The following is a 23,239-nucleotide window of genomic DNA, read 5'->3' as shown; positions in this document are numbered from 1 at the left end:
GCCACAATCCCTTCTCCTCCATTCTCCTCTTGGGATCTTGGGCACACATGCACATGTGCCCGGCATGAATTTTAAGACACTGTGTCTGGGATGCAAACCGCGGTCGACTACATAGGAGTCCAGCAACATAGCCATTACGCTAACTGCTGATCCCCTCTTCTTCTTTAATTTGATGATAGTGAGAGAGAGAGAGAAAGGGAGAAAGCAAGCCGCCAGGTCTGGGACTTGAACTGCAAGTCAGCCATGTGGGAATCCAGCACCTTTAACCACCATCCCACCCGCTGGCCCGTAATTGGGTATTTGTCTATAAGTTACTAATAAACTGAAGAGATTATTCTACATAATTACCCAAAAAAGGTAGGTAATTAAAATAAGTACTCATAGGCCTTTTAAGTCATTTTTTGGCTACGGAGCTCTTGGTGATGGAACTTGTGTGTGACAGTCATGCCTCGACCACTTACAGAATAGCTGTCCTCCTCCACGAAGGACCTCACACTTTCTTTGTTGACATTTCGAGCTCTAACTCATGTGCCCAGAGAATCTAAAAGTAGTTCAACAATGTCACCATTGAGGGTGAAGAGAGGGGAAAGGAAAACATGTATGTTCTAAAGGTTAAACAATAGTTTACTTATTTGTGTATTCCATGATCAAGAGACAAAAGAAAGAGAGGGTGACAGACAGGCAGATGGCACCCCAGCAAGGTCTTGATGCAACCCACCCTGGTGCCAGCCAGCCCAGGTCATGGGCGCAGGGTACCTGGGTACTCAGGAAGGTTCCTGGATGTGAACCCAGATCCTTCCCCTGTGGGTCAGCTTTGGAGAGCATTCCATTTTACTTTCGCATCGCCATTGGGCCCCTCTAAGCCTTAAACAAACAAGCAAACTTTTTCCCATTAATTTCTCCTCAAAAACTACAAAAGTAATTAGTACAAGTGGAATAGTATAAAGAAGGAAATCTTCAATACGCTATTAATAACTTTTTCCACTTTTTTCTCCCCTCTCTGCTCCTATCTGCTGGGTCCCCACAAGTGACAAATGTTAACAATCTGGGGCAGGATTGCTTTCGGACGTTGTATGTGCTCGTGTGCCTGTGTGTGTGTTGGTGATTGTTTTTGTAAAACTGGAGTCTCTGAAGTACTAGGCCTCGGCTGCTCTTTTCTAGTCCCACACCTTCAGCACATCCCTTCAGGTCAGTTACATGCTCCTTCTTAAGCTGCTTAATATTCCGTAGTGTGACCATCTCACAATTCGAGTATCTCCTGAAAAGCAAAGCAAATTGTGTGGTGTTATCATTGCTTATTCTTGTGTCTTTGTCTGAGTGCTATAGCACATTACTGCGGACTGGGTGGTCTAGAAACAACAGGAATTTATTTCTAACTGTTTTGGAGACTGGGAAGTCCAAGATTAAGAAGCCAACAGATTGGGGGTTTGGCGAGGGCCTACTTCCTGGTCCACAGACAGCCGTATATTCACTGTGTCCTTGATGGCAGAAAGAGCGAGGGAGCTCTCTGGGTCCCTTTCATAAAACCATTGTGCCCTTATAAATTGGGCAAATAAATAAACTATTGGAACCCTCATGACCCAATCACTTACCCAAAGTCCAACTATGGACTATCACGCTGGGGGTCGGAATTTCAACAAGTGAACTTTGGAGGAGACAAAAACAATCAGCTTACTGCATCTTGACAGCAAAATGAGAAGCTAGCACTTATCCCAGAAACAGAGGGAAAGGAAGGGCTTTTAATATATATAGATAGATTTAGATTTTTGCCAGAGGGCATGTGCTCTCACTGGAGAGACATAGAGAGAGAGGGGGAGGAAGGGAGGGAGGGAGAGAGAGAAAGAGAGAAAGAAATCCCCAGATCCCCAGGGTGGAGGGCCATGCTGCAATCCCTTCTCCTCTATTCTCCTCTCGGGCATGCACACACATGTGCCCAGCATGATTTTCAAGCCACTAGGTCTGGGACTCATGCCACAGAATTTGCCACGTAGGATCCAGCTGTCTTAACCTCCATACCACCTGCTTGCCATCTTCAACATATTTTTAATATAAGTTTGTGTATTTATATCTTTTTTTAATCTCAAAAAATTAAGATGGCTTAGGAAAATTAATTTATATAATACAATGTGGCAAATAAAGTGGGATAAAGGGAGGCCACTGAGACTAAAGTAGAACTAGAGGATGCTCAGAGAAAGGCCCTCAGAGGCACGCCTCGGTGCCAGGTGTGTCTGTCTCAATGCCTCTGGGGTAGGAAGTTCAGATCCAGCTCTATAGGTGTTAATTCAGCACCTCCACTCTCTCAGTGGACCTGGGCTCGGGGTGTCTTTTTTCCTGTGGACACTGAGTAGCGCTGTGTCTGTTTGGATCATGAAATGTGGTGTGCTGAGGAGCTTAGAGACAGGTGGCGGAGATGGCTCTGGAACTTTGGCTGGGATGACTCAAATGACTGGAGTTAGAGTATCCTTCCAAGATAGCTTCTTCACTCACTGTCGCCCTCGGGCTAGATGGCTGAGGAATTGGCAGTTGGACTGCCCCCTCAAGTATGGTGGTCTCAGGGTTGTCAGAGTTCCGTGCTGGCCCAGGTGGCTCCAAGGGTGAGCAGAGCAGAACTTGTGTGGCTTTTTAATGATGTGCCTTAGAAACCACACGGTGGTGCTTGCTCTGCCATATCAGTCATGGGATCTCAAACATGCCTAGGGTCGAGAGAAGGCTGCATGGGCTTCACCCTTGAGAGGAGGAAGGTTGAAGAATTTGTGGCTGCTCCATAAGGGTCCTAGTTCATATTTGCATTGTGTCAAAGGATACTGAGAAGTGAATTGGCCAATAATTTTGTTTAAATGTTGCTTTTTACAAAATAGAGTGGACTAGCAGCTGATGTGGTGGTTATGGAGCTAGACTCTCACATGGCCGACCACAATTTGAGTTCCAGAACTGGCAGCTTGCTTTTTCACTTTCTGTCTCTCTCTCTCTCTTAAGTGCATGTGCTCTGTAGCAAATTAAAAAAATAATAATGATAAGTAAAATTAAATAAATAATTCTTAACCCCCCCCAAAAAAAAATTAAAATAGAGCTGGCTAGATGTTGTGTTTAACCAGACAGAACCAATCTCTTAGAGGTTATTAGTGTATAACTGTCAAAGTCAGGAAAGATCTTGAATAAATCATGGAAAACTTTACTGGGTTCTTTACTCAGCTTGAGCTGTTAATAGCCTCTTGTAAAGGTAAAAACATTACCACCACTGAGGTAGAAATAGGCCTGGGTCACAAAGTTCAGGATCATTGCCCTAAACATAAAGCTGAGGAAGGCAGGCTCTGGCTTCCTGGGGGTCACGTGGGATTTGAACTCCCATGACCACACTCAGCACATCGTGAGTGGCTCCTTTATCTCCAAGTCTGCTTTTTTCATGGTTCTAATGGCAAAACGTGGCCCCTGCACACCCATTTCATTTACTTAAGGGTTTGCAGGATGTACAACCTTGGTTAAGTGGTGACATGGTATCGGTGGTCAGGATATGGAGATGAGTGAGGGCTCCCTTCAGAGAAATCTCAGTCCGGTGGGCATTTCAGATGCGTGAACAGATGCATTGCAACACAAGGCATTACTTGTCAAAGCACCATGTGATCTCAGCGTGAGCCGGTCTGGTGTTCACACTGGACTGACCTCTGTAACCACTTCCTTTCTGTCCACACCTGAGTTCCTATCTGGCCTTCTAGGATGCCTTTTTGATAGACTTTAAACCTAGCTTTGCTCTCTGCCTAGAATTTTTTTTTTGGTGTAATGACCAATTGGGATTTTTTTTTTCCTAGTTCCCCAACATCCCTCATCCCATTGATATCGGGTCTTAACCCTTTCTCTTGTCTCTGTGCTCTAAATTCTGAGAGCAAGAGATTTATTTATTGAAAACATATACTCTGAACTGGGACTATATGCTGGGCAGAATATTGGAGCTTGGGGCTCAAGAGCCATTCATTTAAGAGTGTGGTGAGGCATATCAGAGAGAGACAGACTAGAGAAATAGGTTGGGGTCACCTTGAAAAGGACCGGATTAAAGTCCTTCTGATTCAGTTTGGACTTACTCCCACAGGCAAGAAAGAGTAAGCAAGAATGTGTAGCAGGGCTGTGACATGATTATTTATTTATTTATTTTTGTCTTGAGGGTACTTGTGCACATCAGAGAAACAGAGAAAGTACCTCCTCAATGGGCTTGATCATGTCACAATTCCCCTTCCTCCATTCCACCTACCTGTCAGGATCCTGGGCATGTGTGCACATGTGCCTGGCATGTTTTTCAAATCATGGCAACCGGGATATGACAGCAGTCGGCCATGTCAGATCCTGTTCCTTATGCATGGCACTTAACTGCTGCTCCATGGGGCTGGCCTTAGATATGTTGTCCTATAAGAAAAACACAGAAGGGGCCAGCAGATGGCATAGTGATTACATCACTGGACTCCCACATGGGAGACTGTGGTTCGAGTCCTGGACCTGATGGTTTCAAAATCATGCTAGATGCATGTATGTGCCCAAGATCCTGGGAAGAGAATGGAGGAGAAGGGATTGTAGTGTGGCCATTCTCTCTTGGGGGGGGGTGATTTCTCACTTCCCCTCTCACTGTCTCTCTCTCTCTCTGGTGAACACATGCACCCTAATATAAAAACCTCTTAAAAAAAGAAAAAAAAAACACAGAAGGGTGATTGTGGGATTCATGACAAGATATGAATCAGAAAGAGCAGTTAGAAGACCCTTACACTAGTCTGGATTCGAATTAACAGAAGCCTGAAGGAAGAGAATGAAAGACAGGCAGGGAGATAAGAGTTTTAAGGCAAAATCAAGAAGACTTGACAATGCATCCATTTGGAAGGTGCGAAGCATAATAAGGTCATGAATCTAAGATGGGAAAAGAGGGAAGAGAGTCAGGTTTTGTCAGCATACGATGACATCAAGTCTTGTTGGCTGCTTGAATATCCAAGTGAAAATCTGCAGGAAGCATTGATCGAAAGACTGATCTGAACCTAAAAAGGAAGACGGGCTAGAGACCCATTTTCAGAGGCCACGAAAGAGTCAAATGAATGGGATACTAAACAGATACTTGAGAAGTGAGGGAAAGGTCAAGAAAGATGTGGAATCAGCAGACAAGGCAGCTCACCAGCAAAGACTGACCTCCTGGAGGGAGGAAAGGGCAGATACTTCAGGAGGATTACCTTGTGGTTGACCAGAGTCCTGTGAGTGCCTGGATCAAGTGCTACCTCTTGTGATAGCGGACCTACACTAAGGGCCATTGTCAGCACTGCACTGCTTCCAGGGAAGGTGCCGCTGCTGGTGGCACTGAAGGTGCTCGCGTCTGTGGTCTCTGGCACTTCCTCTTGGTTTTCGTCCAACAGGAATCAGAATGGAGTTCAAGTACTCCCAAGATTGGTCTCATTCCGGAAAGTGGGAGGATTCTAGAATCTTGGTACACCACTTATAAAAAGGTGAAAAACATGTGAGGCATAACTTTTAATCCCGGGAGAGAACGACTCTAGCTTTAACCTTAAGCTGCTTTTCCATGTTTATGCCTTAATTCCATTCACTTAATGCGTTTGGTTGAACATCGTTTTTTGTTTTCTGATAAGCGCTTTGTGTTAGAGATGTTTTTGAGTAGTTTCATTATGCAATTTAATGCCGAAAAAATGTTTCAAATTTACTTTCTCTCTCTCTCTTTTTCAAAGACAGGGTCTTGCCACGTTGTGCTCCTCCTGCTCAGTCTCGCTCGCAGGGGCCTACAGGTGTGCACCATCATGCTCGATTCTTTCAGACAGGGTCTTGGCACGTTGCTTAGGCCAGCCTGGAGCTAGCTGTGCTCCTCTTTAGCCTCCTGAGTTGCCGGGATTACAGATCACGCCCTGCCTTTAGGATGGACTGGGACTCCAATCCCTTCTCTGTTCTCCTCCCGGGATCTTGGGCACGCACGCATGCATGTGCACCCAGCGTGATTTTGAAACCACATGGTCCTTCCATGCGGTTCCAGCCTGTGGAGCCTGCCCTGCCCCAGCTAGGTCTCAGATCTTTTCAATAACTCCCTTCCCACGAAGGCTATGAGAATTTTCTCTCTCTCTCTCTCTCTCTCTTTTTTTTTTTTTGAGAGGTTTTTCGCTATAGGGCGCGTGTGCTCGCCAGACAGACAGAGAGAGACATAGAGACAGAAAGCGAGAAATCACCCCCAGGGGGGATGGTCACACCGCAATCTCTTCTTCTCCATTCTCCTCTCGCGATCTTGGGCACGCACACACACGCGCCCGGCGTGAGTTTAAGCCACCGGGTCCGGGACTTGAACCACGGTCGACTCCATGGGAGTCCAGCGACATAGCCATTACGCTAACTGCTGGTTCCCTAGAATTTTCTCTTTCTTCATCAGATAACATACGCAAGTTGACCTGAAGAGAAGACTTTCGTCCAAGTGTCGTTTGTTTCCATAGTTCATTTGTTCATTTACTTTACATTGGGAAGGATATTGATTATAAATGCTCCAGCTTAAGATCTGCCATTTAATTTGCACAGTCCCTTGTGAGCAGTGTTTGGGGTAAAAGGACTTGGGCTCAGGTTAGATGCTAAGTGACACTTACTGGGGCGGAGCAGGGTAAGAGTGATCTGGCCGAGTGCCCTGGAGGGATTAATATCGAATACTGGATTAGGCAGCCAAATGAAAGCACTGATTAGAGATCAGAAGAAGATGGAGATACCAGGTGACTAGAACTGATGACAGAGGAAGAAAGTCACTGTAAAGCCAACCAAACCAAAGCCATAGTCTGTCCTGCAGAAGATGGTATTGGGGCAGGACTAAGGCAGTGCTCCAATTCACTTCCGAGATGTTGTCTTTGAGCTCTCTCATTATTAATAGCATTTCCATTTTTATTCCTTCTAAGAGATAAGATCTGCTTGAGGACTCCTTCCTTCTCTTTTACAATTAGGTGTTAATCGGCTTTGTAATTAAAGCCTTTTCCTGTTTGGCTTATAAATGAAAGTGCTCCATTATGTGCATTTAACCAGGCTTCCTTCCAGACCGTAATCTCGGTTGTGAAATACAGTGGCAATGGTGCAGCACCCACGGGCTCCTATCTACCCAATGATCTCTGTACGAGTTGTATTTTTCCTACTTGGTAATAAGTACCTTGTGTGTGTGGGGAGGGGCAGTGCAAGCTTTTCACCCATCCACCCCCTCATGTGTGCATCTGAGTATCCCCATGTGTCTGCCCATGATGGGCAAAGGCATGACAGAAACGTGGTCTTCTTCCTGCAGGAGCTCCCAGTTGTGGCCACCCGCAGGCTGCACATAAGGATCGCCTGGGGGCTCTCGGCTCTACTTCCTGGAGGTCTGTTTTCATTGTGCTGAAATCTGACCTGGGCATGAGCATTATTTTGTCCGAGAGCTTTTGAAATTATTCTAGTGGGAAAAGAGATTGAGAACCATTGATTAAGGAGAGAGGCCTACATTATATTAAGTCCTATAATAAAAAAACCTGAATTTTGTTGGTGTACAGAGAAAATGTAGTTACATGCCTTCCCCCCATTGTAACACCTAGCACAAGGCTCTTGAATATACTAAACATTTCTTTCATTAATGAACTTATTCCAGCAAGGCTTAATCACCTACATCAATATCATCGGATGATCTTCTGTATTGCAATTAGCACAATTATTTTGTTCACGTATCAACCCCTTGTCTTAACCCAAAGATAGTTTAGGTTTTTCTTTTTTTCTTTTTTATTATTAATGTAGTTATTTTTTGCTATAGGGTGTGTGCACTCACCAGAGAGAGCCACAGAGAGAAAGTGGGAAAGCACCCCCCACCCCGAAGGGGCTGGCCACACCAAATCTCTTGTCGCACTGCTCAGACTTCTAAGTGAGAGAGGGATGAATTCTCAGATCTAAGCCATCGCTACTCTGCGTCTCTGTCACAAACAGCCGGTACTCTGTCCTAATTCACTATCTAAATAGGTCCACCATGCTGAATTAAATACAACCCTCCGAATTTGCAGGGTTTTTCTTTGTCTAGAGAATGTGTGTGATATATACAGAGAGACAGACAGAGAGAGAGAGGGAGAGAGATCACTCCCTAATGGGACATGGCTGTGCTGCAATCCCTTCTATTCCATTCCTCTATCCTAATGGGGTTAGGTATGCATGCACATACACCTAAGATTCAAACCATGGTCAACCATGAAAGGATCCAGCCCCTTTAACCACTAGGCCACAGAGCTGGCTCTTCGCTTAGCTTTTTAATGGTCAATTTCCTTATCTCTCCAATGGCGCTAATACTACCTAATGTACGGGGATTATTGTGAAACATGAGGAGATCTAACACCTAGAAGATGGTGCCTGATACCCAGCAGTGTTAAATAAGTGCTATTCTATTCCTGTAGGAAGGAAATGTTAGTTTTGTTTCTCCTGTCACGGAGTGGTCTGTCAGCTTACCGGTTTTCTCTCAGTACTCTGCTTGGCAGCTTCCTTCGAGCCGGTGCTTCAGTTCTGTCTGTGCTGGATGCGGTCATGTTTCTCTTTCTCGTATCGCTGGTAGCTGGCCCTTCCTCACGTGTCCCAATTTTTGTTCGTGTAGGTGACTTGCACAAGTGCCGGTGCTCAGGCACCTCCCTTCCATCTGTAGCAAACAGCTGGCTCTATTCTTTTTAAGCTCTTCCCCACATCTCTGCTTCTCCAACTCCATTCCCACACATCTAGAGGTTGAATGCAGATATTTGCATATGGCCTGTGCTAGGATTTGAAGGAATCCCCCTCAAATTCATGTGTTCAGATTCTGATCCTATTGAACGTGAGAAGTCATCCTGGGCAGATGGCTACACCACAATCCCTTCTTCTCCATTCTCCTCTCAGAATTTTGAACACGCGTGCACGTGTGTCTGGGATGAGTTTTAAATAACTGGGTCCAGGACTCAAACCATAGTCAACCATGTAGGAGTCCAGTGTCTTAACTGCTGCATCACCTGCTGGCCCTGAAACAATTACTTCTTTACCCTTGTTTTACAAGGACTTGTCTTCAAGTATGTTTCCCCTAACAAACCTTGATATTTTTAAGAGCAGAAAACTGGGTTATTCACCTACTTGTCCCCAGCGCCTACTGCATAGTTAGTGCTCAGTGAAACTGGCCATCTTAAATGAGTATACCCTCTCTGGCTGACCTCCACATTAGCCTAAAGTAAAATGAGGATTATGACCGCGGTTTGAGTCCCGGACCCTGTGGCTTAAACTCACGCTGAACACTTGTGCATGCATGCCCAAGATCCCAGGAGGAGAATGGAGGAGAAGGGATTGCTGCATGGCCATCCCCCCTGGGGAGGGGGGGTGATTTCTCACTTTCTGTGTCTCTGTCTTTGTGATGAGTGCACTCACCTTATAGCAAAAACCTCTCGAAAAAAAAAAAGAATGCTGTGGTCCTCCTCACCCCGGGTTATGAATGTGTTAGTAGATTAAGACTTGGACAGCGAGACAAGGAGAAAGGCAAGTCTGTGGTTGACATCTGGGAAGAGCCTGAATTTTGCAAGAAGGAAAAAAACAATTTTTTTTTGGCAGTGAGACTAAATGAAATAAAGTCTCAAAAGGTCTCACAGGAATTTGAAAAGGGTGTGGCAATTAAGCAAGAGTGGAAGTTCTACAATATTGAATAAGCTAGGTATTTTGAAGCTTGCACAAGTTTTGAATATGATCCAGGCCTTTTCAGTAAACATCTATGAAATTTCTCAATACTAGGATGACTGAAAAGAAAAAGAAAAAAGAAAGGAAAAAAAAAAACACCTAATAAGAAAGGACAAAAATTATTTTTATCGTAAGACTTTCACCAACTGCTGTTTTGCTAGAAGATGCTCTGAAATGCTGCACAGCGTCTTGCAGAATTTTCCCCAGCCTATGCATGGCATGTCCTGGATTTTGAAGCACTTTATCTGAAAAATCTTGCTTGAACAAGCACGATCAAGCACATCTGCTTCAATCAAAATGTGACAGCATTTGGAATAGATGGACTGTAAATTAAGGAATTGTGGGACCCTGACTTGCAGCCTTTTAAGCCTCAGTTTCTGTCTCTGAAAACATGGAGACACTGGTAGCTATGGCTTATTGAGCATGTGCCAGATATTTTACATTGATTATTTTTGGTCTTCAGAGCAACCCAATGAACTATGAGCTATTCTCTGCTTAAATAAAGGTGGTAATGAAGACGGCGGAGTTAAGTAGCACCCGAGAAAGCTCAGCAAGTGAGAGGCTAAGCCAGGGCTGCCGCCAGACCTGTCGGACTCCAGCCTCTCCGAGTCCCACTCACCACCAGGCCTCTGTCATGCTGCCGTGGGTAAAGTGCTGTCATGACGATTTAAATGTGAGCATGCCAGTTGTGTAGTCTGCACATGGTAGCATTAAAAAATCTAGTTCTCTTGCCTTTTGCCTCGAGTGCCTAAACTTTGCCTGTATCAAGGGAATTCCCATCTTCAGAATGTGTGTGGGGGTGCGGGAAGGCGGGGTATTCTTGACAAAATGCACGGCCTTGGTGGCAGCATCACCGTGATTAATCAGGAAACGTGTTTGGTTTGGGATCATTTAATTACCATTTATTTAAGGGGAAGTAGGCTCTATTTTTTTTTTTTAATTGTGCCATGGGCACTGACATAAGGGGAGACCTAATTGCAGTTGTCAGAAGATCCCTGCTTCACACGGCTGCTGTGGCACCATGTCCAGCGTGTAGGTAGGGCAGCCTGGAGTCTCTCTAGCAGGGTCGAGGAGAAGGTGGGAGGGGGCTGACGTGAACATTCTCTTCATCGCGGAGTTTGGAGTCATCTGAGCATTGTAGGACGAATTCCCAACAGGCTGGTGTGAGGTCCAAGTTTCATCCCGAGGCTGTAAACCTGTGCTTACACGTGGAGTCCCATGGTGTTGCAAGATTTTTGACGTGAAACAAGTGCATACTTTCGAGGGAGCTGGCTAACAAGGCAAGATTCCTCAGGGTCAGGGGGGCGACTTGGGAATCCATTAAGGATGATGAACATCTAATCTCTGCGGGGCCTTTGACCACCTCTGTCTGATGGTCTGGCTCTGATAATTCTGAGGTTGTGTGTTGACTGATGCTGTCTTTCCAGAGAACTTTGAACTGCAGTTTCAAACTAGAAGAAAAAAATAATCAATAGTCAAAGGAAAGCAACGTAGATAATGAGCTCCGGTTTTAGGCTGCTGGTAGTTGAGTGTACTGCGAGTGTCTGCTAGAAATTTGCACAGGCGGTGAATTAGAGCTAAGGTTTCCTGGAGAAGATTTCAACGACTCCTTGCAGGAGACTAAATCTATCCCCATTCGATATGTAGAAAACACAGCGCGGGAGCGAAGATGGCGCGAGCTCTGCGCAGCACGGCCTGCCTCCGCACCGACCTGCAGATCCCAGGGCGTTAAGGCAGAACACGCTCTGCATTTGGCCAGTGTCCATCAGCTCTGCTAAATCGAGGAAAGAGAATTTGGTTTCACAGCTTCCCCACATTGCAGCACCACGAGAAAACAAAAAGTAAAGCACAACGAAGAAAACCAAATCCTCCATCGGACAGTGGGTGACTTAACCTCCAGGGGGCTTAAACATGACGGAGGCTGAACGCAGGAATAACCAGCGTCCCAGTAGCTAACACTGCCACGCTGTTCTCTAGGCCGTCTTTTAGTCTAGCCCAGACATGCTGCCCCATTAAAGAAGGTTCTAAATCCAGAGATTTAGACTGGGGATCTCATTGTGGATCAAGATTACTCGTGAGCCTTACACATCCCTGAAACCAGCATGGGGACCAGCTCAGGCCCTGAGTGGGACCTTAGCTTCCGGGCTGTGAGCAACTCTCTCCTAAGACAGTGTCCTCACAAATTTCTCTCTTACTCCCCTCTTTAGTCTGGGAAGGTGGCTCAGTATTGCATATGTAATTCTTGAAGAGTTTCTTTGGAATTTTCATCCTTGTGTCTGACTCTTAACTCAATGTTATATCTGATGTCTTTTATACCTTGGGTCTTCAGTTGTAGCTTCCAGTTTAACATTCTGGGGTGTGTGTGTGTGTGTGTGTGTGTGTGTGTGTGAGTGTGTGAGTGTGTGTGTAGAGAGAGAGAGAGAAAAGAGAGAGAGAGGGACTTGGAAATTACTATTTTCTTCTTTATGCTCACCTATATTTTAAAAGTATGTGTTAATAGTCATATATTACTTTTACAGTGAGAAAACCTTTGACCTTAAAAGAAACCAGGAAGCCACTTGTGAGATAGTTTGATATATTCTGTATTTCTTATAGTGAAGTCCATTAAACAGTGAATGCTAATTTGCTAATATTTTTTGAGGGGGAAACATAAAAAATACATTTACCTCACAATTATCCGCTTAATATCTCAATGATAAAATATAGATGTTAAGGAAAGCTCAATATAGTTTAATTAAAATAACAATCGAATAGTATTTATTGGACACTTGTGATGTGTTAAACTGTCTTAATTAACTCACTCACTTGCTCACACTAATCCCAGGAAGCAAAAGCAATTTTATTCCCCTGTAAGAAGTTAAGAAATTCCTGGGGCCAGTAGGTGGCATGGTAGTTAAGGTGCTGGATTCCCACGTGGCCAGCTGTGGTTCGAATTCCAGATGTGGTGGCTTGCTTTCTCATTTTCCCTTTTCCTCTGTCTCTCTCTAGCGAGCACATGTGCCATATAGCAAATTCAAAATAATAATAATAAATAAAATAAATAGTTCTAAAAAAAAAAATCTTAGGAGCTTGGTGACCCAGGTCATATAGGATGTAGGTAGATTCCTCCTGGCGCCTAATTGACTAGCTTTAGAGGCAAATTCCTTTGCTCCTCCAAACAGTACTAAATTTCACGTGATACATGTGATGGTTAATTTTGTGTTAACATGATGATATATTTGGTCAAATATTACTCTAGATGTTTCTATGAGAGTATATTTTACATGAGTTAACATTTAAATTAGTAGACTTTGAGTAAAACAAATTAACTTTGTAATGTGGATGGGCCTCAGTTATTCCGCCTTAAAAGGAAAATACTGTTTTCTTCCCACCTTTTTCCCAACCCCAACCCCAAGAAGAGAGAATTCAACCAATAGAACATACTCAAATTGCAATTATAGCTTGTCTATGGATTTCCAGTCTTCTGGTCTACCCTGGAGATTTTTTACCTCAAGGCCCTGTTTCTCAGAGAATCTTGCCTATTACAGTATACTTTACACAACAGTTTTCTTACTAGACTTTCTAAAACTGATTGGTTGATGTTTCTGCCTCAATATCCTTCTGAACCTCAGAAAAAAATTGCCCAGTACACAATAGAAGAAAGGGTCAAAGGAGCTGAAGAAATCCAACCATGTGAATGCTACATCAGCTGCTAGGTAATCAAGAATTTTGTGGCAGTAGATATCTAAATATCTGGGTGAAATGTAAAGGGACAGTAGGCCACGAATAAGGCCAAGAGAAGATGAAAAGATGTGACAGCGTTTTTGTAAGAGTTATATGGGGTCAAAGATTTTTAAAATATCTAGAACTGTGTTAATTAGTAGAATCTTTTTTTGTTTTTTGGTTTGTTTTCTTGCTGGTTTAATTTTTTATAGTTCTAGTATTTATTCCTCCTGGGGGGGGGGGTCTTCAAAAGTTCATGGAATTATGAAAACCCTGTGCCTGGATTTCTTTTCTTTCTCTTTCTATTTTTCTTTGCACCCAAATAAACTTGTATTCAATTCCATTTTTGAAGTCCTCTAGTATTTTTCATATGAAAATGCTGCTAAGAGCCTGGCTTCAGTGTTTCTGAGCAGATTAAGTCACAGTCTTCTCTTTGAATATGTAGACAACCCTGTTCATCCAAGTCATTGCTTTCATAGTTTGTGTTGTCTTTAATATTCTCCCTTTAGTGTTTTCTATGTTAATTACACTTAAGCTATCATAACTCTTCTTACTATCAGATCTAGCAATATTGGTATAGAGTTGGAATTATTTGGTAATAAAAGGTACATATATTTGATAGGAGATCTTTTCCTAAAGTGCTCATACCATTTTCATTTGTTTTTTCTTTATTTTTAATTTTGCTAGCATTTTTAAAAATAATTATTTTATTTAACTTTATTTATTTTTCATTTGTTTATTTCAATTTGACTAGAGAGGGACAGAGACAGAGAGGGAGAAAAAGCAAGCTACCAGGTCCAGGATTTGAACTGTGGTTGGCCATGTGGGAATCCAATGCCTTTAACCACCATGCCACCTGCCAGCCCGTCATTTGGTTTTTAAAAACAATCATCGTTATTGCAGTGTAGAAAGTATTGTAAGGGGACATGAATAGAAGCTAAGAAGTGAGGATAGGTTCATCGCTAGAACCTATGTGTGGATTTTAGCCAGAATTTCTGTAAAATAGTTGTGTAATTTTAGTTGCTGTAAAGTTGATATCTGATTCAGAATTAGGTAAATAATCATAGCCAATTTTGGCTGCGTACTTCAGAGATATGGAAGGTATTTGAACCCACATTCTATTATGGGGAAGAGCCCTTCATTTTCGAGAAAGGTATTACACTGTAAATCCTAAGAGGAAGAATCTTAGTGGTGTTTGCCATATGAGTGATGGGGTGTCAAGGAAGGCTAGATTAATTTTTTCAATCACATATTTAATCACATGCTTTTCCTTATTGATTGTAAGATAAAATACAGATTCAGAAAAATTACACAAAAGAATTATATAACTTTGAATGATTATAAATCAAACACTTCCAAGTATCACAAGGCCAAAATATGAAGTTTGCCAGTCACTCTAGAAGTCCTTCCAGGTGCCAGCTCTATTACCGTCCGTCTTCGAAACCTTTAAGCAATGTGTTTCCAACTCTCCCCTATGCTTTACCTTAAAACACTCACACACCATGAGGGCTATTCTTGGCAGCATTAGAAAGCACTTCTGTAAATAATCTATGAATTGTGTGTCAAAGTTCAACACACTGAAATGATTTGCTGTTTTAGAGCCAACATGATTCCTGTCTCTATTTTTGGCTTGTTTCGATTATTTGCTATTTATTTCCTAAATGATGTCACCTACTTAATGGAGTAAGGTCTGACCATGTGAAATGAAAAAACAGTGTAATTGCTATTTAATATAGAAGAATAAATAATATTACCACTATGCACCTTGGGCCCCTGTACACTACCGAGTCAGCCTTGAGCTGATCTTAACTAGCTCTGATGTCTGAGTTCTGAATCCATAAAATCACTTGTGTGGAAGCTGCCATTGTTTTTATTGTTTGTTTGTTTTTTGGACAGGTTTTTGATACAGAATGCGTGCGCTTTTCAGAGAGACAGAGAGACAGAGAGTGAGAAATCCCCCCCCAGGGGGGATGACCATGCCATAATCCCTTCTCCTCCATTCTCCACTCAGGATCTTGGGCACACATGCACATGTGGCTGGTGTGAGTTTAAGTCACTGGGTCCGGGACTCGAACCATGGTCGACTACATGGCAGTCCAGCGACATAGCCATTATGCCATCTGCTGGTCACTGCTGCTGTTGTTTGGTAGGCTGATTCAATGACCTAGAAATCCATCTGTGCTACCGTGCCCTCTCCGTGCTACCTAAGGAGATACAAAGGTGAATTAACACATGCCCCAAACTGAGGAACACAATCGAAAACAGCACTCCCCAAAGTGAGGGTTGTGGACAGGGTCAGGCCACACTACCCAAACTGTAATGAAATACAACAGTTGGGAGTAATGTTTAGGAAAGAATATGGTGATTTTTGTTTGTTTGTTTGTTTAGAGAGAGATTTTTCTTTAGGGCATGTGTGCAAGCTGGAGAGAGAGACAGAGAGACAGCAAGAAATCACCCCCCCGGGAGATGGCTATGCCGCAGTCCCTTCTCCGTTCTCCTCTCAGGCTCTTGGGCATACACGCACACGTGCCCAGTGTGAGTTTTAAGCTGTCGGGTCTGGGACTTCAACCATGTTTGACCATGTGGGAGTCTAGTGATGTAACCATTCTGCCACTGCTGGTCCCAAGATTATGGCAATTTAATGGAGTAATTTATGTGTGTTAATTTCATTCTGCTAGTAACTCACTGTTGTATTTTTAAATAGTATTGGTCCAAGACTGACAGGAAATGAAAAAAAAATTGGTTCTATATCACAGGTAGTTTGAGAAGCAGTGGTCAAAGATATAAGTCACTTGTGCACAAATAACTCCAGGTCATCAGGAGGTCCAGTCAAAACCATAAATGCTGGGGCCAGGAGGTGACATAGTGGTTTCATCACTGGGCTCCCTCATGGCTGACCACAGTTCAAGTCCCTGACCTGGTGGCTTGAAAATCACGCTGGACATGTGTGCCTAAGATCTCGGGAGAATAGAGGAGAATGGATTGCAGCCTGGCCATCCCGTTGTGGGCTGATTTCTCACTTTCTCTCTCACTATCTCTGTCTCTCTCTCTGGTGAGCACATGTGCCCTAAGGCATAAACCTCTACCAAAACCCCCTCAAAAACAAAAACCATAAATGCCTAACTGATCTCTTGGTTTCTAGTCTCAATGTTAATCTCTGATTTAAATATTTTATTACTTAATATAAGTAGTTTGATCCTTCTCTTTTATTATTTTTAGTTGAGATATAATTCGCATATCATAAAATCCACTCCTTAACTAAGTGCACAGTTTAGTAGTTTTAGTATAGTCACAAGGTTGTGTACTCCCCACTGTACTTCCAGAACATTTGGATCACCAGAAAGAAGCTCACACCCAGCAGCTGTCACTCCCCGTTTTCCCATCCGCCAAGTGCTTGGCAAACTCTCAGCTGCTTTCTGTTTCTGGTGGGGATTAGCCCATTCCAGACAAGTCCCACAGACAGACTCCTTCTGCGATAGCTCTTCTGTGTCTGGCTTTTTCAGCTACTATTTTAAGGTTTATCTAAGTGCTAGCAAATAGCAGTAATTCATTTATTGTTGTGGCTGAATAGTGTTCCAACGTAGTCCTAGAATACATGTCCCTTAACCATACCTCGGCTGATGAACACATGGGTGTGCCCATGTTTTGGCTATTATAAACAATGCAGCTGTGAATATTCCAGCGTACGTTTTTCTATGGACACATCTTCAGTTTTCTTGGGTACATATTCAGGAGTGAAATTGCTGGCTCATGTGTAACTCTATGTTAAACTTTTTGAGGAAGTGACAAACTATTGTCAAGTGGGTATGCTATTTTTTAATTACTTATTTAATTTATTATTATTATTACTATTATTATTTTATTGTTAACTTTGCCATAGGGCACATACATGCTCCAGAGAGAGATGAGAGAGAGAGAGAGAGAGAGAGAGAGAGAAAGCAAGCCACCAGGTCCGGAACTTGAGCCACCATCAGCCATGTGGAAGTCCAGCACCTTAGCCACCATGCCACCTGCAGGGTCCTACTTTATGTTCCCACCAGCAGGGCATGTGGATTTTAATTTCTATGTGTGCTTCCCAACACTTCCTGTGGCTTGTTCTTTTATTCCAGCCATCCCACTGGGATGGAGGTGGTATTTCACTGTGGTTTTGAGATGCATTTCCCTCAGGAAACAAGCTTGAATGACTTTTCATGTGGTTATCAGTCATTTGTATTTCTCCTTTGGATAAACGTCTATTCAAATACTTGGCTTATTATTAATTCTGTTTTTGGTGTTTTAATTGTTACATCACAGACTTCTGTATGTATTCTGGATGCTAGATTCTTACCAGATAAATGATTTATGAATATTTTTTTCTCATTCTGTGTGTTTTCCACTTGCTGGATAGTATCTGCATTAAAACACAAATGTATTTACTTACTTATTTATTTATTTAAGTTCACTATAGGGCATGTGTACTCTCGAGGAATGGGGTGAGGGAGGAGTGAGAAATCACCCTCTAGGGGGATGACCATGACACAATCCCTTCTCCTCCCTTCTCTCAGAATTCTGGACATGAATGCATATAAACACAGTGTAATTTTCAAGCCTCTGGGTCTGGGACTCAAACCATGCTGTTGGCTACGTGGGATCCAGCTGCCTTAACCTCCATGCTATCTGCTGGCCCAAAAGTTTTTAATTTCGATGAACTCAAATGTATTTATTTACTTGCTTTATTGTGCTCCAGGTGTTGAATCTAAGAAATGATTGTCCAATCCAAGCTCACAGACTTACACCTACGTTCTGTTCTAAGAACTTTGTAAGCTTAGCTGTCCATTTGGGCCTTTGATCTATTGTGAGTTAATTTTCTACAAGTGGTACAAGGTGGGAGTCCAGCTTCACTCTTCTGCATGTGGGTATCTAGTTTTCATAGCAGCTTTTGTTAAAAAGACTATTCTTTCCCCATAGGATTGTCTTGGCATGTTAGTGGAAAACCACTTACCGAGTAATAAATACATGGACTTATTTTTGGACTCTTGAGTCTACTTAGTTGATCTATGTTTGTATCCTTCTATCATGATTCAAAATCAGAAAGTGTAAGTCATCCAAGTTTGTTCTTCACTTTCAGTATTGTTTTGGCTATTTTGAGTTCTTTGAATTTCTAAATAAATTATAGTATTAGCTTGTCAATTTCTTCAAAAAACTCTAACTGGAATTTTTATAGCAATTTCTATAGCGATTTCACTGAATCTCAAGGTTATCCTCATATACTATTATCATCTTAATGATACTAAGTCTTCTGACTGAAGAACTTAGGCTGTCTCTGTGTATTTAGGCTTTCTTTTAACTTCTTTCAATGATGTTTGGTAGTTGGTAGTGCAAAAGTCTTACTCCTTTTTTGTTTAATTTATTCCAAGGCATTTTACTCATTGTAAATGGGATTGCTTTCTTACTGTTATACCCAGGTGTTCTTCATACTGTACAGGAATACGATTGACGTTTACATGTTGAGCTTGTGTCTTATAATCTTTGCTAAATTAATTTTAAGCACTAATAGTTCTGTCTCTGTATAATCCTTAGGATTTTCTAGATAAAATCATGTCATCTGTGAATAAAGCTAGTTTTATTTCTTCTTTCCCAACCTGGATGTCTTTTTTTTATTTCCCTTGCTTAATTGCCTTGGTTAGAACTTCCAGTACAATGTTGAATAGAAGAGGTGAGAACAGACATCCGTTTTTGTTGTTATTTTTTTTTCCTGTTTCTTTTTATGACTAATCTTAATGGTAATCATCGGTTTTAATCAGATATATATATAAAATAAGGGCTGTACCTCTTCTGTATTCTCAACTCAATCCCTTTTGGGGGGATTTCCAGGCTATTCATAGTTTTGGCATTTTAAGAATATAAAGAATAATCTTTCATTTTGTGTAAAATAGAAGTGAACCTAGATGAGGGTAATAAATATTATAATATATTCAACAACCTGGTAAAAACCCAAAAGATAATTCATACACTGTTAGACTGAAGAGCTAGCGCTCTTGAATTTATCATTAACTATAAGTCTTTCATAGTTACTTTAAAGAACCATTGTGATGTGAATGAATTACAGGACCTACTTCAGAGGTGAGGGTGAAAGGAGGGGAAAGGTAACCTTTGATTGTTCAACAAGTAAAATTTGGCTCATTGAATGACTGAAATTTAGAATCTTAAGCTTTCACGGCTGGAATAACAGATCTACAAAGTTCAACCATCATTTGATGGTTGAATTCTCCCTAGAGATTATCTTTTCTAAGTACTTTTGTAACTTGAGATTAAATCCCTCTAGTGAGAAGCAACTATCACACAAGACCACCCACTTCACCTTGAATACTTCAGAGCATTCATTGTTGCAAAGACAAAGCTCCCTTCCCCCTCACTGAAGCCCCCCCACAGAGAGTGGTAAAGCCAAGGAAATGAGACAAGATTACTGTTAGGGATAATAGCAGGGTAGGTTAGAAAGCTGAAATCAGTTGCTCATATATGACCTAGAATAATAACTACTGATTTCTTTTTTTAATTTAGGAAATAAAATTAAAGAATGACCAGAAGAGCATTTGTTTAAATTAAAAGCCAAGTTTTCGACTATTAGTTCCCAGTGATCTTAGCATCATGTGTATTATAGGAAAAGTCATCAATTCAAGCATCTTTATTGAGGACCTCTGTTCTATTGTGGATGGTGAGAAAAACCTGAGAAAAATTTCCTTTGGGGGCCAGTAGGTGGCATAGTGGTTACGGTGCTGGACTTCCGCATGGCTGATTACAGTATGAGTCCCAGACTCGGGACTTGAAAATCACGTCGTGTGTGTGTGTGTGTGTGTGTGTGTGTGTGTGCGCGCACGCACACATGTGCGCTCAAAATTTCAGGAGGAGAATGGAGGAGAAGAAATTGTGGCATGGCCATTCTCTCAGGGGGTAATTTCTCACTTCCCCTGTCACTTTCTCTATTTCTCTCTGGTGAGTGCTCATGCACTGTGACAAAAAATACCTTTAAAAAAATTCCTTTTAAGGAGCTTACAATTTCCTTAAAATGTAAGATAAAAATAAGGAAAAAATCGCTGAAAATGTAAGGGTGCCAACACTATAGGCCCATGAAAGTTAAAAATAAAAAGATTTAGGGTTTTCCAAGAAGGAGGATGGCGGGGTAGTAAGCGTGTCCACTGTGGGATGGAGGAAGTGGGCTGGACCTTGAGGACAGTGAGCTTTGGAGAGCTGCGAGGTTGCCTTGAGTGTGGGCACGAGGGGCTGTTTCAGGCTGAAGAGCGGGAGCTGGGAGCTGGTGCAGAAAGAGGTTTGTCTGCAGGCAAGTTGGTTGAGCAGGTAAAAACGGGCAAGATGCTGGAAGGCCAGGCTCAGGGATTTGGATTCTGACTTGCAAAGACTTGAGAGTGAAGGAATGAATATAAAAGGAAGCAATGGGTGTTAGAAAGAGCAGACGCTCTGCAGAGTGGAAAAGACCACATCCGTTACGTGGACTGTGTGATTACTGCAGGACCTCAGAGCAGAGAGGGGACAGATGTTGGTGAAGTTGGACAAAAGGAATCAAAAGCATTTTTAGTAGCTTGATCTGGGGCAAGCATTGTGAAGTCTTCAAAGTTTCTTTTTTAGAGAGATTTTTGCTATAGGGTACGTGCTGCGTTGGCCAGGGAGATGGAGAGAGACAGAGAGATAGAAGTGAGAAATCACTCCCAGGGGAAATGGTCACACCACTATCCCTTCTCCTCCATTCTCCTCTTGGGATTTTTGAGCATGCACACACATGTGCCTGATGTGAGTTGTAAGCTGCTGGGTCTAGGACTTGAACTATGGTTGACCATGTGGGAGTCCAGTGATATAATCATTATGCCATCTGCTGGTATCTCTCTCAAAGTTTTCAATGATCATTATAAGAAATCTACTTATATGTTTCACATATAAATACATAAACATATGTAGAAAACAAATGAAAAAACATTTAAAAAAAATTTGCTATAGCACAGGAGAGAGAGTGAGAAAGCACCTCCCACGGAGGATGGCTATGCCACAACCCCTCTTGGGTTTTCGGCTCACACATGTTTTTCAAGCCGCTGGGTCCAGGCCTGGAGCCACAATGTTGGCTATGCACTGTGCAGCCACATTAACCACCATACCACCAGATGGTCCAACAAATGAAAACTCTAAGGAATAATATTTACTGTTCTTGATATTTTTGTTTCTTTCTCTTATTAAAAAAATAACTGGGGACCAGTAGTTAGTGTAATGGTTATGTCGCTGGACTCCCATGTAGTTGACCGCGGTTTGTGTCCTGGACCCGGTGGCTTAAAACTCACGCCGGACGCATGTGCGTGCGTGCTCAAGATCCTGAGAGGAGAATGGAGGAGAAGGGATTGCGGTGTGACCATCCCCCCTGGGGGCTGATTTCTCTGTTTGTCTGACGAGTGCACACACTCTAAAAAAATAAAATAAGATAACTGGTTTTGGGACTAGAGTAATGGTTATGTCACTGGACTCCCATGTAGTCAACTGTGGTTTGAAGACTGGATCTGGCGGCCTAAAACTCACGCCAGGTGCATGTGTGTGTGTGCCCAAAATCCCAAGAGAAGACTGGGGGAGAAGGGATTGGGGCAGGTCCATCCCCTCTGGGAGGGGGTGATTTCTCGCTTTCTGTCTCTTTCCAGTGAGCACACACGCCCTACAGCAAAACAAAAACAAACAAACAAAAAACCTCTAAAAAAATTAACTGGTTTTAATCCACAGAAGTGATTTTATGACCCATGAGTGGGTTATTCCCCCAGCACAGCAGAATGTAATGTCTTTAGGGGTATATAAAGGGCCCCAGAGAATTACCCTTCACTGAGACCTTAGGCTCTGGAAATCGAGAGGCTGGTCTTCAGTTAAAGCAAATATCTTTGGAAAGGGGGAAACTTTGCAACCTTTTACTTTAGAGTGAGGGAGTTTTTTGTTTCGTTTTGTTTTCAATCTTTTCTGGAAAGCACATGTGTTAGTAGAAAAATGTGGACGCCTCCAAACTGCCCAAAAGGGTCCGAAAGCACGAGAGGCATTGAGACAGAAAAGTCCTTTTAATGTCTTACCTAGTGGTTGCTACAATAGCTACACGGTAAAAGGGACATTTACTGCTGAGACCGTAGCCGTTCGTTCTCTGAATGACGAGGAAAGACCCTGGGAAGAGTGTAAGCCAGGAGAGCAAAGCATCATTTCTTTCTTTATAAAATAAGGAATGATTTATTTACTTTCATTCATTCATTATTATTATTTTTCAGTCTGAACAGAGAAAGACAGAGAGAGAAAGAGAACATGAGAAAGGAAGCTGCCAGGTCTGGGATTCAAACCGTGGTCAGCCATGTGGGAGGCCAGTGCCTTAACCACTATGCCACTACTGGCTCCCAGTAACCTATCTTTACTTTTTCTTTTTCTTTTTTTAAAAAAAGAATGATCTATTATCTATTTAATTTCATCTATTCATTCACTTATTTTCGTTTGACCAGAAACACACAGAAAGAAAGAGGGAAAGTGAGAAAGGAAGCCACCAGGTCCAGGACTCGAACCATGATCAAACATGTGGGCGTGTCCAGCGCCTCATCACCAGGCCACCTGCTGGCCCCTTGTAGCCCGTCATTTCTTACCTGTGGGGAGAAGGTGTTAACCACAAGGGCTGGAAGCTAGAGGACAAGAAAGGGCATGTTCTGGAATCTGTAGGAATAGGACAGGAGGGAGAAGGCAAGGTTTATTCTTACTGTCCTCAAGGTTAGGCAAACTGCCTAGTCTGTCTGCATCTCTGTCTTTTTTTTTTCTTTTAATTCATTGTCATTATTTAATTAATTTATTTATTTGAAAT

This window comes from Tupaia chinensis, unplaced genomic scaffold (genome assembly GCF_000334495.1).
Source record: "Tupaia chinensis unplaced genomic scaffold, TupChi_1.0 Scaffold000315_1, whole genome shotgun sequence".
Lineage (NCBI taxonomy): Eukaryota > Metazoa > Chordata > Mammalia > Scandentia > Tupaiidae > Tupaia > Tupaia belangeri.
Note: the sequence above shows the minus strand (reverse complement) of the source record.